Below are 15024 nucleotides of genomic sequence, written 5' to 3'. Positions count from 1 at the left end.
TCTGACCAGCGGGGGGGCGCACAGGGGGTGGGAGGGCGGCGGACACCTAAATCTTTATTTTTAACACTATTCTTCATATTTTCTCTATAGCAAACGCTGCTACAGGGAAGATATGAATACCGGCTTCAGCACCATGTGGGGGGGACAGCGCTTACTGTAGCGCTGTCTCCGGCACGCACACGGACCCCAGGCGGAGAATGTCCGTGTGAGGTCCGTGTTTTACGCGGACCCATTGACTCTATTGGGTCCGTGTAAAACGTGCGCTCCCACGAACACTGACATGTCTCCGTGTTTGGCACACGGAGACACGGTCCGCACACGGTCCGCACAAAATCAATGACATCTGAACAGATGCATTGATTTTTATGGGTCTACGTGTGTCAGTGTCTCCGGTACGGGAGGAAACTGTCACCTCACGTACCGGAGCCACTGACGTGTGAAACCGGCCTTTGCGTGTGTTAAATGTCGCTGTCAGTGATTGGATACTTGATAAATTATTATGGTGAGGCCAACCAGTATTATACAGGGGCCTTAGTCACTGTTCCATGCCCTGTAGTGGAAGTCCGAAATAAAAGTGACCCTGTAAATAATGATTATATTTTCTAGTAAACTTTAGTCCCTGAATGTTTTGTGAATAATTCCAGACAGCTGTTTTTTCATTATTATCTCTGGTTGTGGGAAAGCTGGGTGATCTCTCATCGGGCTGGAACGCAGCTAAACTTTCCTTTATGCGGTGATACTTGCTGTAATTCCATATTACTACATATTTGCATTTTTTTGTGAAGAGTCAGGAAAACTGAAGAACAACCCCGTTAGGATTTGTAATGGCATTCTAAAAGGAATTTTCCATAACTTCACCCTAAAGGGCAGCCTATGACCTTGCTTTACTAGTGATGTATATACACTGCTCAAAAAAATAAAGGGAACACTTAAACAACAGAATATAACTCCACGTAAATCAAACTTCTGTGAAATCAAACTGTCCACTTAGGAAGCAACACTGATTGACAATCAATTTCACATGCCGTTTGGCAAATGGAATAGACAACAGATGGAAATTATTGGCAATTATCAAGACACCCTCAATAAAGGAGTGGTTCTGCAGGTGGGGACCACAGACTACATCTCCGTACCAATGCTTTTTGTCTGATGTTTTGGTCACATTTGAATGTTGGTTGTGCATTCACACTTGTGGTAGCATGAGACGGACTCTACAACCCACACAAGTGGCTCAGGTAGTGCAGCTCATCCAGGATGGCACATCAAGGCAAAAAAGTATACTATCTGATAACCAAAATTAGTGTTCAAAGAGAAGAATGAAAAAACTAATATATCAAAAAACTTTATTTAACCAATTTAGGATTAAAATACGACACAACACCCAGATCCCTATTGATGGGAATGGGTTAATAAAAACCTGGCCCGAAAAATATGAAGGGCAAAGGGAGAGGGGCAAAAAGAGGACGAAATATAACCACTAAACGTCCCTGAAGATGCTCCCTGCCTACATGCGGAGGTTGGCACCCTCTTGAGCGCAATGTGGCGCCCCCGCTCCTCGTCGACTCGCCCTTAAAGCCCTATGATTCCCTATGCCCGTGTGAAAATAATGTACCACTAACACACGTCTAATAACAAGCCAAAAGCATAGGAACCAACGATGGAACACAAAAACCAGGTAATGATTCACCAAAAAACAACTGGTCTGACCGTATAGACCCCTGATATAATTTGTATCCTATTTCTTAAGGCTGGTGCACCCTAAGGAATCCCTGGCCAGAATACCCTGCCTGTCAGCGGAGGTTGGCACCCTCTTGGACGCAAAGTGGCGCCCCCGCTCGTCGGCGGCTGACCCTTATGACCCTGGCTGAATCCCTACAAAATATTTTTTTGGGGATCCTAAATCTGGGCAGTGCCTTAGGGGCTACACTCGTGACCCATATAGAGGATACCTATAGCTCGGTCAGACCTTAAAGGATACCACTATAAATACTTTTAACCAGCCATAACCTATATGCACCTAATGACTGATGGTTACATATAATGAAAAACTCACTTCAGCAACCACTGAAGATAAATACATTTAGTGACTAATAGATACTATTTAGATTACTGTCACAAATTAGCGTCACACATTGATATCACAAATAGTCTAATACCCATATGTATATGACATGGTTACAAATGCCCAAATGGTGAAAACAATAAATTTTAAAAAGCCTGAAACACTTATCTGTGTCCAGGTTTAGCCTCTACGCGTTTCCCCCCCATGATATGGTTCTTCAGGAGGCATATGGGAAAATGAAATTCCGTGTGGTTAAAGCACATCGGAGATGCATGCTGTGCCTGGTTGTAGGTGCGAGGATTACACTGACCAAACCACCATTAAATAGCCCCCACCCTAAGAATAAAGAATTAAGGGGCTAATCAATACCTTTATGTGTTGCTACAAAGATGTCCTAAACGTGTCCTCCACGTTTAGGACATCTTTGTAGCAACACATAAAGGTATTGATTAGCCCCTTAATTCTTTATTCTTAGGGTGGGGGCTATTTAATGGTGGTTTGGTCAGTGTAATCCTCGCACCTACAACCAGGCACAGCATGCATCTCCGATGTGCTTTAACCACACGGAATTTCATTTTCCCATATGCCTCCTGAAGAACCATATCATGGGGGGGAAACGCGTAGAGGCTAAACCTGGACACAGATAAGTGTTTCAGGCTTTTTAAAATTTATTGTTTTCACCATTTGGGCATTTGTAACCATGTCATATACATATGGGTATTAGACTATTTGTGATATCAATGTGTGACGCTAATTTGTGACAGTAATCTAAATAGTATCTATTAGTCACTAAATGTATTTATCTTCAGTGGTTGCTGAAGTGAGTTTTTCATTTTATGTAACCATCAGTCATTAGGTGCATATAGGTTATGGCTGGTTAAAAGTATTTATAGTGGTATCCTTTAAGGTCTGACCGAGCTATAGGTATCCTCTATATGGGTCACGAGTGTAGCCCCTAAGGCACTGCCCAGATTTAGGATCCCCAAAAAAATATTTTGTAGGGATTCAGCCAGGGTCATAAGGGTCAGCCGCCAACGAGCGGGGGCGCCACTTTGCGTCCAAGAGGGTGCCAACCTCCGCTGACAGGCAGGGTATTCTGGCCAGGGATTCCTTAGGGTGCACCAGCCTTAAGAAATAGGATACAAATTATATCAGGGGTCTATACGGTCAGACCAGTTGTTTTTTGGTGAATCATTACCTGGTTTTTGTGTTCCATCGTTGGTTCCTATGCTTTTGGCTTGTTATTAGACGTGTGTTAGTGGTACATTATTTTCACACGGGCATAGGGAATCATAGGGCTTTAAGGGCGAGTCGACGAGGAGCGGGGGCGCCACATTGCGCTCAAGAGGGTGCCAACCTCCGCATGTAGGCAGGGAGCATCTTCAGGGACGTTTAGTGGTTATATTTCGTCCTCTTTTTGCCCCTCTCCCTTTGCCCTTCATATTTTTCGGGCCAGGTTTTTATTAACCCATTCCCATCAATAGGGATCTGGGTGTTGTGTCGTATTTTAATCCTAAATTGGTTAAAGTTTTTTGATATATTAGTTTTTCCACATCAAGGCAAGCTGTAACAAGAAGGTTTCCTGTGTCTGTCAGCGTAGTGTCCAGAGGTGCTACTAGGAGACCGGCCAGTACACCAGGAGACGTGGAGGGGGCCGTAGGAGGGCAACAACCCAGCAGCAGGACCGCTACCTCAGCCTTTGTGCAAGGAGGAGCACTGCCAGAGCCCTGCAAAATGACCTCCAGCAGGCCACAAATTTGCATGTGTCTGCACAAATGCTTAGAAACCGACTCCATAAGGATGGTCTGAGGGCCCGACGTCCACAGATGGGGGTTGTGCTCACAGCCCAACACCGTGCAGGACACTTGGCATTTGCCACAGAACACCAGGATTGGCAAATTCGCCACTGGCGCCCTGTGCTCTTCACAGATGAAAGCAGGTTCACACTGAGCACCTGTGACAGACATGACAGAGTCTGGAGACGCCGTGGAGAGCGATCGGCTGCCTGCAACCTCCTTCAGCATGACCGGTTTGGCAGTGGGTCAGTAATGGTGTGGGGTGGCATTTCTTTGGAGGGCCGCACAGCCCTCCATGTGCTCCACGGAGGTAGCCTGACTGCCATTAGGTACCGAGATGAGATCCTTAGACCCCTTGTGAGACCATATGCTGGTGCGGTTGGCCCTAGGTTCCTCCTAATGCAGGACAAAGCCAGACCTCATGTGGCTGGAGTGTGTCAGCAGTTCCTGCAAGATGAAGGCATTGAAGCTATGGACTGGCCCACCCGTTCCTCAGACCTGAATCCGATTGAACATATCTGGAACATCATGTCTCGCTCCATCCACCAACGTCACGTTGCACCGCAGACTGTCCAGGAGTTGGCGGATGCTTTAGTCCAGGTCTGGGAGGAGATCCCTCAGGAGACCATCCGCCGCCTCATCAGGAGCATGCCCAGGAGTAGTAGGGAGGTCATACAGACACGTGGAGGCAACACACAATATTGAGCATCTTTTCCTTGTCATGAGGCATTTCCACTGAAGTTGGATCAGCCTGTAATTTGATTTTCCACTTTGACTTTGAGTATCATTCCAAATCCAGACCTCCATGGGATATAATAATAATCTTTATTGATATAGCGCCAACATATTCCGCAGCGCTTTACAGTTTAACAGTTTCAAACAACAATCATAGGTAACAATGTTAGCAATACAATAATAAAGCAAAATAAGATGACCCTGCCCGTGAGAGCTTACAATCTACAATGAGGTGGGGGAGATACAAAGCACAGGTGTGTATTTACAATGATGTATTTACAATGATGGTCTAGCCATCTTCAGGGGGTGGGGGTTAGATGGAGATAGTGAAAGGGCTACACACACACACACAAACATAAAATGACCTTGATTAGTTAATGTGGTAGGCAGCTGTGAACAAATGTGTTTGGAGGGAACGCCTAAAACTATGCAAGTTGTGGATGGTCCTAGTATCTTGTGGTAGAGCATTCCAGAGGATTGGCGCAGCACGGGAGAAGTCTTGGCATCGGGAGTGGGAGGTACGGATTAATGCCGAGGTTAGTTGAAAGTCATTTGCAGAGCGCAGCGGTCGGTTAGGCCGATAGACAGAAATGAGGGAGGAGATGTATGGGGGTGCCGCACTGTGGAGAGCTTTGTGGGTGAGAACAAGAACTTTGAATTGTATCCTGTAATGATGGACAACCCTGGCTGCTGCATTAAGGATGGACTGGAGAGGGGAAAGTCGAGTAAGGGGGAGGCCAATTAATAGAGCATTGCAGTAGTCCAGGCGGGAGTGGATCAGGGCGACAGTGAGGGTTTTTGTTGTCTCCATGGTAAGAAAAGGGCGGATTCTAGAGATGTTCTTTAGGTGTAAGCGGCACGAGCGGGCAAGAGAATGTACAGTATATGGGATGTGAAGGAGAGATCGGAGTCAAACAAAACACCCAGACAGCGCACCTGCTGCCGGGGTGTTATTATGGTGCCACCCACGGAGAGGGAAATGTCAGATTTAGGGCGGTTAGTAGAAGGGGGGAGCAGAAGAAGTTCAGTTTTGGAGAGGTTGAGTTTCAGATAGAGAGCGGACATGATGTTGGAGACTGCGGACAGACAGTCAGTGGCGTTCTGTAGTACAGCGGGGGTAAGGTCAGGGGATGACGTGTATAGTTGTGTGTCATCAGCATAAAGATGGTACTGAAAGTCAAATCTGCTGATGGTCTGTCCAATTGGGGCTGTGTAGAGGGAGAAGAGAAGGGGGCCAAGGACTGAGCCCTGGGGTACCCCGACAGTGAGAGGAAGAGGAGATGAAGTGGAACCAGAGAACAGAACACTGAAGGAGCGGTCAGAAAGATAGGAGGAGAACCAGGAGAGAGCAGTGTCCTTAATGCCTAGTGACTGGAGCCTAGAGAGTAGGAGAGGGTGGTCAACAGTGTCAAAAGCTGCAGAAAGGTCGAGAAGAATGAGCAGAGAGTGGTCCCTGTTACATTTTGCTGTCAGAAGGTCATTGGTCACCTTGATGAGTGCAGTTGCTGTCGAATGTAGGGGGCGGAAACCAGACTGTGAAGGGTCTAGGAGGGAATGAGTGGAGAGGTAACGGGTAAGGCGGGAGTAGATCAGGCGCTCCAAGAGTTTAGAGATGAAGGGGAGATTGGAGACCGGTCTGTAGTTGTTTGTGCAGGATGGGTCGAGGGTGGGTTTTTTTTAGTAGTGGAGTAATGATAGAGTGTTTGAAGGAGGAGGGGAAAATGCCAGAGGAGAGGGAGAGATTAAAGATTGTGGTTAGGTGAGTTGTGACAACTGGAGAGAGAGACTGGAGGAGGTGTGAGGGAATGGGGTCGGTAGAGCATGTAGTCAGACGAGTAAAGGAGAGGAGCTTGGAGACTTCTGTGATGGGATCGAATGTGGAGAGTGAGCCAGGGGAGATGCAGGGAGGAATGGGAGTCATTGCACTTGGTGTCTGGGAGCGGATTTCCTGACGGATATTGTCTATTTTCTCTATAAAGTGGGAGGCCAGGTCATCAGCACAAATGTCTGTCATAGGGGCTTGTGCTTTTGGCCTGAGGAGGGAGTGAAAGGTGTTAAAAAGTTTCTTGGGGTTGCTGGATAGTGAGGAGATCAGGGTGGTGTAGTAGGTCTGTTTGGCGAGGTGGAGGGCAGAGTTATAGGTTCTTAACATAAATTTGAAGTGTGTGAAGTCTTCTGGTGTGCGTGTTTTCCTCCATAAGCGTTCAGCACTCCTAGAGCATCACTGGAGAAATCGGATTTGCGATGTGAGCCAGGGCTGTTTCACTCTGTGTTTGGAGGTTCTGAGGGTGAGGGAAGCTACTTGTTCAAGGGTGCTTCTAAGAGTGTCGTTGTAGTGATGTACAGCCAGATCAGGACATGAAAAAGAAGAGATTGGGGACAATGATGAGTGTAGGGAGACTGAAAGTGTATGAGGGTTAATGGCATGTAGATTTCTGAATGTGTTGTAGGTAGGAGAGTGCTGGGGTGGGGGAGGAATTTTGAGTGTGAAGGATAGAATGTTGTGGTCAGAGAGGGGAAGCGGTGAGTTATCTAGGTAGGAGACTGAACAGAGCCGGACAAAGACCAGGTCCAGGGTATTATCGTCTTTGTGTATTTCAGAGGTTGAGAGCTGTGAGAGGCCTAGAGAAGTGGTTAGTGATAGAAGCTGGGATGCCAATGTGGGAGTGGGGCTGTTAATGGGGATGTTGAAGTCTCCCAGGTTAAGGGTTGGAAGTTCTGAGGACATGAAGTGCGGCAGCCAGGATGAGAAGTGGTCCAGGAAGTGGGTGGTTGAGCCTGGGGGCCGGTATATGACCGCTACTCTGAGGGAGAGGGGATGAAAGAGCCTGATGGTGTGGACCTCAAAAGAAGGGAATAAGAGCGATGGAACTGGGGGTATAATCTGGAACATGCATTGTGGGGACAGGAGTATGCCGACTCCACCACCAGGTCTGTTTGTGGGTCTCGGGGAATGGGAGAATTGTAAGCCACCATGAGAAATGGCAGCGGGGGAGACAGTGTCAGAGTCCTGGATCCAGGTTTCAGTGAGGGCCAACAGATTCAGAGAGTTGTTCACAAAGTAGTTGTGCAGGAAAGGAAGCTTGTTACATACAGACTGTGGATTCCAAAGGGCACAATTGAAAGAGAGAGGTGAGGGAGTGCAAGTAATATCAATAAGGTTAGTATGGTTTTGATATGAGGTAGGGTAGCGGTTGAAGTTGGGGGATGGGGGACCGGGGTTGGGGGAGATGTCCCCCGAAATCAGTAGGAGTAAGAAGATAAAAAGCAAGTAGTTTTTGGGAGTGTATGAAGTTTTTTTGTGCGGTGTGTTTGGGCAAGATGGGCTGAGGTTTTCCAGGAAGGTGAGAAGTGCATGGGAGCTGTACATGGGAGAGGGAAGGAGAGAGGAGCTTATGTATATGAGTCGTGGTGGAGGGGGGATTGGGCGGTGAAAGTGGATTGCGAGGGAACATAGGAGGATAGGAATAAAGGGATATTCATTTTGATTTACATTGATAATTGATATGTTTTATTGTTCTGAACACATTCCACTATGCAAGAATATTTCATTCAGAGATATATAGGATGTGGTATTTTAGTGTTCCGTTTATTTTTTTTGAGCAGTATATATATATATATATATATATATATATATATATATATATATAGATAGATAGATAGACACTGCTCAAAAAAATAAAGGGAACACTTAAATAGCAGAATATAACTGCAAGTATATCAAACTTTGGTGAAATCAAACTGTCCACTTAGGAAGCAACACTGATTGTCAATCAATTTCACATGCTGTTGTGTAAATGGAATAGACAACAGATGGAAATTATTGGCAATTATCAAGACACACTGAATAAAGGAGTGGTTCTGCAGGTGGGGATCACAGACCACATATCAGTGCCAATGCTTTCTTGCTGATGTTGTGGTCACTTTTGAATGTTGGTTGTGCTTTCACACTCGTGGTAGCATGAGACGGACTCTACAACCCAAACAAGTGGCTCAGGTAGTGCAGCTCATCCAGGATGGCACATCAATGTGAGCTGTGGAAAAAACGTTTGCTGTGTCTATCAGCGTAGTGTCCAGAGGTTAGAGGCGCTACCAGGAGACAGGCCAGTACACCAGGAACCGTGGAGGGGGCTGGAGGAGGGCAACAACCCAGCAGCAGGACTGCTACCTCAGCCTTTATGCAAGGAGGAGCGCTGCCAGAGCCCTGCAAAATGACCTCCAGCAGGCCACAAATGTGCATGTGTCTGCACAACTGGCTAGAAACCGACTCCATGAGAGTGGTCTGAGTGCCCGACATCCACAGATAGGGGTTGTGTGCACAGCCCAACACCGTGCAGAACGCAACATCCTTCAGCATGACCGGTTTGGCAGTGGGTCAGTAATGGTGTGGGGTGGCATTTCTTTGGAGGGCCGCACAACACTCCATGTGCTCGCCAGAGGTATCCTGACTGCCATTAGGTACCGAGATGAGATCCTCAGGCCCCTCGTGAGACCATATGCTGGTGGCCCTGGGTTCCTCCTAATGCAGGACAATGCCAGACCTCATGTGGCTGGAGTGTGTCAGCAGTTCCTGCAAGATGAAGGCATTGAAGCTATGGACTGGCCCGCCCATTTCCCAGACCTGAATCCGACTGGTCTCGCTCCATCCACCAACGTCACGTTGCACCACAGACTGTCCAGGAGTTGACGGATGCTTTAGTCCAGGTCTGGGAGGAGATCCCTCAGGATACCATCCGCCGCCTCATCAGGAGCATGCCCAGGCATTGTAGAGAGATCATAAGGGCACGTGGAGGCCACACACATTACTGAGCATCATTTCCTTGTTTTGAGACATTTCCACTAAAGTTGGATCAGCCTGTAATTTGATTTTCCACTTTGATTTTGAGTATCGTTCCATATCCAGGCCTCCATTGGTTATTAAATTTGATTTCCATTGAAGATTTTTTTGTGTGATTTTGTTGTCAGCATATTCAACTTTGTACAGAAGAAAGTATTCAATGAGAATATTTAATTCATTCAGAACTAGGATGTGTTATTTGAGTGTTCCCTTTATTTTTATGTGCAGTATATATATATATATATATATATATGTATATATATTATACAAAAAAGGTCCGTTTTAAGGGAGATGACCACTTTGTGTTGTTTCTAATGAGGGGATGCACTGAGCGTGGACCACCCGTGAATATGCTAATGCTGCCGATAACAGGCAACCCGGGGTTGGAACTCTTTAATTACTAGTAATAAATAGCAATATGTCTGACCTGGTAACATAATCCTATCATAAATCACTAACCATATTTGTCATTCTTCGTGGCTTTAGTATACATATCGTATAGATTTTATGCTATTACATCACGTACTGTTGCTTATAATGTCATATTCATAGGTAAACCGTCCGGCAATCCATCTTCACTAAGGTCAGAGAAGAAGCGCGCCATGGACCTGCAGAGCTTAGGAAGAAACCACAAGCTGCTGCGGTAAGGGAAATTTATTGACCTCCTCCATTTCTCTATTCATTACATCACATATATACAGAGAGGAGAACGATCAATACTGAATTTATGTGAATGAATTTCTGTTCGCCCCTGAGGTATACTGATATTTCCAACTTTATAATTAAAGGGAAAAGTAATCCAAAGTGATATATATAGCAATCCATATGTGTATATATCATCAATATGAATGTATGTGGAACTATCATTAAAAGAGGATGTCCAGCTAAAAAAATCCTGAAAGGGGTGTTACCGAAGACGAAAGTAAATTTTATCTAAATCCCTATTTATTTGAATCCATAATCTGTAACTTGGAAGTAATCTAATCATGCTATCAAGCACCGAGAGATAGCGAGCGCATGACCACAAGTATGTATTTGCATACATACGGTCACCTGCCGACTAGATGTGGGCAGCCTTGACACGTCTAGTTGGTATGTGGCATATTGCATACTTTTAATCACGATTACCCACTCTCAACGCTGACACCGGAGAATCCTGACAGTGCACCCAGTGCGTGCTGTGAAGATTCACAATTCTGCAGTCGCATAGAGTAACTGCAGACTTTCATTTCGGCCCAGACATCCCCTTTAACTACTGAAATGTGGCAGTCAACCTTTTCTGTGTATGCATTGGCTGTAACAGAGAATAGGGCTGGCTATTCCGGGAGGAACAAAAGCATTGGTTATTGATATTCAGCATTTTTTATTCTTTTTTTGTCCACAAAGAAATCTGTTGGGGAACAGTCAGGGGTCCATCAACATTAGATAGTTGGCCAGTAATATGTGAGCCCTGAGAACCGGGCACCCGCTGGTCTTTTGATTAGCTGGCTTGGTGTGACATCATGCTGCAAAGATGACATCGTGCCAGGTCGGCCAATCCAAAGGTGAGCCAGGGATACCGGGAGGTAGCTCTCAGGTCTCCCGTCTGGCGGCCACTGTCACTGAAGTGGCCGATGTGTAAAGTGGCGGTAGTCGTGACTGAGCTGCTGTCCGGTGGACAGGGTCCTGCTAATCCATCCACACCATCTGTATTGGCCAGTCTTGGTGGGATCGGCCATCACTATTCTGTAAATTGACTCTTAGACCAGAATCGGGGTTCACCATCAGTACATGGGATCCATTGGTAGAATTCAGCACTAGCAAAAAATAAAAAGATCCTTACTAGTCACAATCCTTGGGAATTTTGCTCTAGTGCTCCCCGATAATATCTGCCTAGATGCCTGCTGTCATCCATTTGTATTCTTTCTGCTAGAACACAGTCACCTACATTCCATTGTAGCACTATTTATGGAAATAAATCCTTCATACTGTGATTCCTGATTATTCTACGTAACGGACCGTGACCTGCAAGATGAGCATTGTCTCCTAATCCCGGCATAAGACCCCTGGGCCGTGTCATCGTTACCGTGCAGCGGTGACGTCCGCCCTGTGCACACCACAAGAATAGACAATGTGGCTGTGACCTTCAGTCATTACTCAGCCCCTGCTACAAAGTCACCGCAGTATTGTCTTCCAAGCCGCGAGCTGTGCTTAGTAACAGTTGTGTAAGCTTTGCCTTTCTAGTAACTAAATCATTAACAGCTACGGAGAAAAGTGAAGCTTTTACTTGTCACACACCCCGGGGGTGGAAGATTCCAGGCCGATTGGGCAGAGATGCCACTAAAGTAGATAAGCGTTCCGGTCCGTGGAGTTATTCGGTCTGGAAGTTGAGCTTCCCTGATTTTAATGCAGAGACCTTTTACATCTAAAATGAAAAAGTCCCTAAAAAACAAGTAGTCGCCTTGTTATCTTGCTACTGGAAATTACAGCCATTAACTATTTTACTTCTGCACTCCGGCTTTGCGCCTTTGTATTTTTTTGCAGTTGATGGAAATGCACTTTAACTATCCCTTCTCTTTGCAAAATTAATCTGCAAAAAATCCATAAGTTCACGATGGAACCCACCGGCGTCTGCCACAGCATGATAAGAGGCATGTCCTAGGTCTGACTGCCTAACATCCTCCCTCCCCTATAAAGGTTCCCTCCGGTTAATGGGAGAGTCAGGGAAGATCGATGACATAGGACTGCCTGAGCCTCAAGAGGAAAGTGCAGCGTAATTGACCACTTCTTAACACTTGATCATTTTCGTGGAATTTATAATGCGTTCTCCAAATTGGCAGACATGTATTTTGAAGATTTTCTGTGCTTTTCAGATTCCAACTGCAAAGTCCCCACAGTTCTGCTGAACCAAACCACCTCTGGACACTGGGGACATTTATTTATTCGCTTATGTGAAAATATTTTTGCACTATGGTTTCACCAGCGATTTTGGACAATTTGGCTTCTACAGCCTCTATGCATCATTGTACTTAGCTGGCAGCAGAATGTGTTATAAATCCTATCCGAGCAGACTAACGGATCCACTCATATCGCTTATCCCTCTTGTCCTGAACTATCTTTTAAGACAGTTGATAGTGATTTGAAAGTTGAACCTTGATGTTATCATAATACGGTTTAGAGTTCAGTAGAGGAGAGATATCGGTTATGAGTTATTAGAACGAGCTCACTGAAGGATTCACTCACAATTTATTCTGCAGTCTGCTATGTGCTGTGAGACCTAGAATGATCTGAAATGTTCCCAGGTGCAGTTTGTTTAAAAAAAAAAAAAAATGGAGCCATACTCACCCTCCCCGGGTCCATAGATGAGTCTCTACCGCTGCTCCCGGTCTCTGTTATTGTCTGCAGCGCTGATGTCACATCGATATCTCTACAGTCAATAACTGATCTCAGCGTCTCTGCCGGAGAAGACGGCACATGTCGCTTAGAGTCGCTGAGCTCACTGATTGCACAGTTTAATAGCCAAAAACCCTTTTAGTAAAAACCCACTGATAAAATAATTTATAGCCATATATCGGGCAGAACTCTAGTCGTAGCAGCAGTATCAAGGCCGATGACTTCAGGGGGGCTTGGAGACACCCCGGGCAGAAGAGAGGAAACATCCTTCTCGGGCGACCGGTACTGTGGTGCTGATGAGCGAGTTGGGCCAGCAGTTCTGTAAGAACTGTCAGTGAACACCATAGACGAGGGTCTGAAGATGACCCATGTAGGGTAGAATGCGGGTGAGCAGCACAATGGAGAAGGCCCGGTGTCGCCCCTTGGGGGTGGCAATCAAGGGTGACGTCAGGGTCGGCAGCTGGCAAAATAAATATGGGTTGTTGAGCATTGGGGGGGGGGGGGGTTAAGGAAAAAAGAAGCCCCCAGATCTATGTCAGCTAGATACACACCACTAGGTACGACTGTCGGATTATTACTGTAGTGATGATGACGGACGAGTCATACACAAGGGGATTATGGCTGAGTGAGCTGACGTGTATAACATATAGATGGAGGAATTAAAAGGGCATGTTCATATAAGGTAAGCTCATACCTGTGTCTATGGTAACGGGCTGAAGGCCATCGCAGCATGTGTCCTCACTTTACAGCCATCCCCCAAACCGATATATAAAAGGAATATCAAACTGCAAATCAGCGGAGACGATTGGGGCACGTGTAGAAAAATGTCAGAACCCATAACCAATACCTCCTATTACTTATTCCAACGCTCGGACACATCCGAGAATTATATTAGATTCTCTCCTTATAAATCACTTTACAATAAAATATGCCCTAGTAATAGTAGGAGACCCCGGACCCCAATACAAGTCTGTTCACACATCTCAGATTTCAGTACAAAATCTGCATCAAATCCGGTTACAACCCACATGCGCTGAAAATGTTCTTACAACTGCCGGATATTCCTGCACATTCCTCATCAACGACAAAGGAACTTAGAGGCGTCGTCCACCATCGGCGACTATTTTTTATTCTTAGTTAATTGTTCGTAGAAATCATTGTTCTAATTGGATTTCATAAAAAAATTGCAGCGTTTGCCGTCTATAGCGTCTGCAGTGCAAGGAGCTAACTGAGCATCTGTCAGCGAGCAGTGACAACTGGACAGGAGACTTTCTAACTCTTGTATCTGTCTTTTTCTGAGCTCCTCTCAGCTGATTCATGACCACATCGAAGTTGAATATGCAGCAAAGCAAAAAACCTGTAAAAGCCAAATGGTGCAACATTTAGGCCGGGGTCACACTAGACCGTAATACGGACGAGTGCTATGCGATAAAAAATCGCATAGCACTCGGCCCAATGTTAATCTATGGTTCAGCTCCCATCATCCCATATTTTCTCCACCGTATTTCGGATCCGAGGGAACTCGCAGCAGGCTGCGATTGTCAGCGTATCTCGGCCGAGACTCACCAATGAAAGTCTATGGGGGCGAGAATAAATGGGATTACACACGGACCATGCGTGTGCATTGCGAGAAATACGCAGCGGTGTTCTATAGAAAAGCCGGTAATTCAATTGCCGGCTTCTCATTTCTCCTTCACAAACCCGACAGGATATGAGACATGGTTTACATACAGTAAACCATCTCATATCCCCCTTTTTTTTGCATATTCCACACTACTGTTAGTAGTGTGTATGTGCAAAATTTGGCCGCTGTAGCTGCTCAAATAAAGGGTTAAATGGCGGAAAAAATTGGCGTGGGCTCCCGCGCAATTTTCTCCGCCAGAGTGGTAAAGCCAGTGACTGAGGGCAGATATTAATAGCCAGGAGAGGGTCCATGGTTATTGGCCCCCCCGTGGCTACAAACATCTGCCCCCAGCCACCCCAGAAAAGGCACATCTGGAAGATGCGCCTATTCTGGCACTTGGCCACTCTCTTCCCACTCCTGTGTAGCGGTGGGATATGGGGTAATGAAGGGTTAATGCCACCTTGCTATTGTAAGGTGGCATTAAGCCAGATTAATAATGGAGAGGCGTCAATTATGACACCTATCCATTATTAATCCAATTGTATGAAAGGGTTAAAAAACACACACACATTATTAAAAATTATTTTAATGAAATAAA

General features: G+C 45.8%; 1 long non-coding RNA gene across 1 annotated transcript in view; it reads left to right on the top strand.

The window, feature by feature from the left end:
- LOC143807113 (uncharacterized) overlaps positions 1 to 15024 on the top strand; it is a 135296-nt gene that overhangs the window by 9116 nt on the left and 111156 nt on the right. Inside the window, exon 2 of the long non-coding RNA XR_013221647.1 lies at positions 9983 to 10073. This is a non-coding gene — a long non-coding RNA (uncharacterized LOC143807113). The remainder of the gene's footprint in view (positions 1 to 9982; positions 10074 to 15024) is intronic.

This window comes from Ranitomeya variabilis, chromosome 2 (assembly GCF_051348905.1).
Source record: "Ranitomeya variabilis isolate aRanVar5 chromosome 2, aRanVar5.hap1, whole genome shotgun sequence".
Taxonomy (NCBI): Eukaryota; Metazoa; Chordata; class Amphibia; order Anura; family Dendrobatidae; genus Ranitomeya; species Ranitomeya variabilis.
Note: the sequence above shows the minus strand (reverse complement) of the source record. Positions and strands in the feature narration are given on the sequence as shown.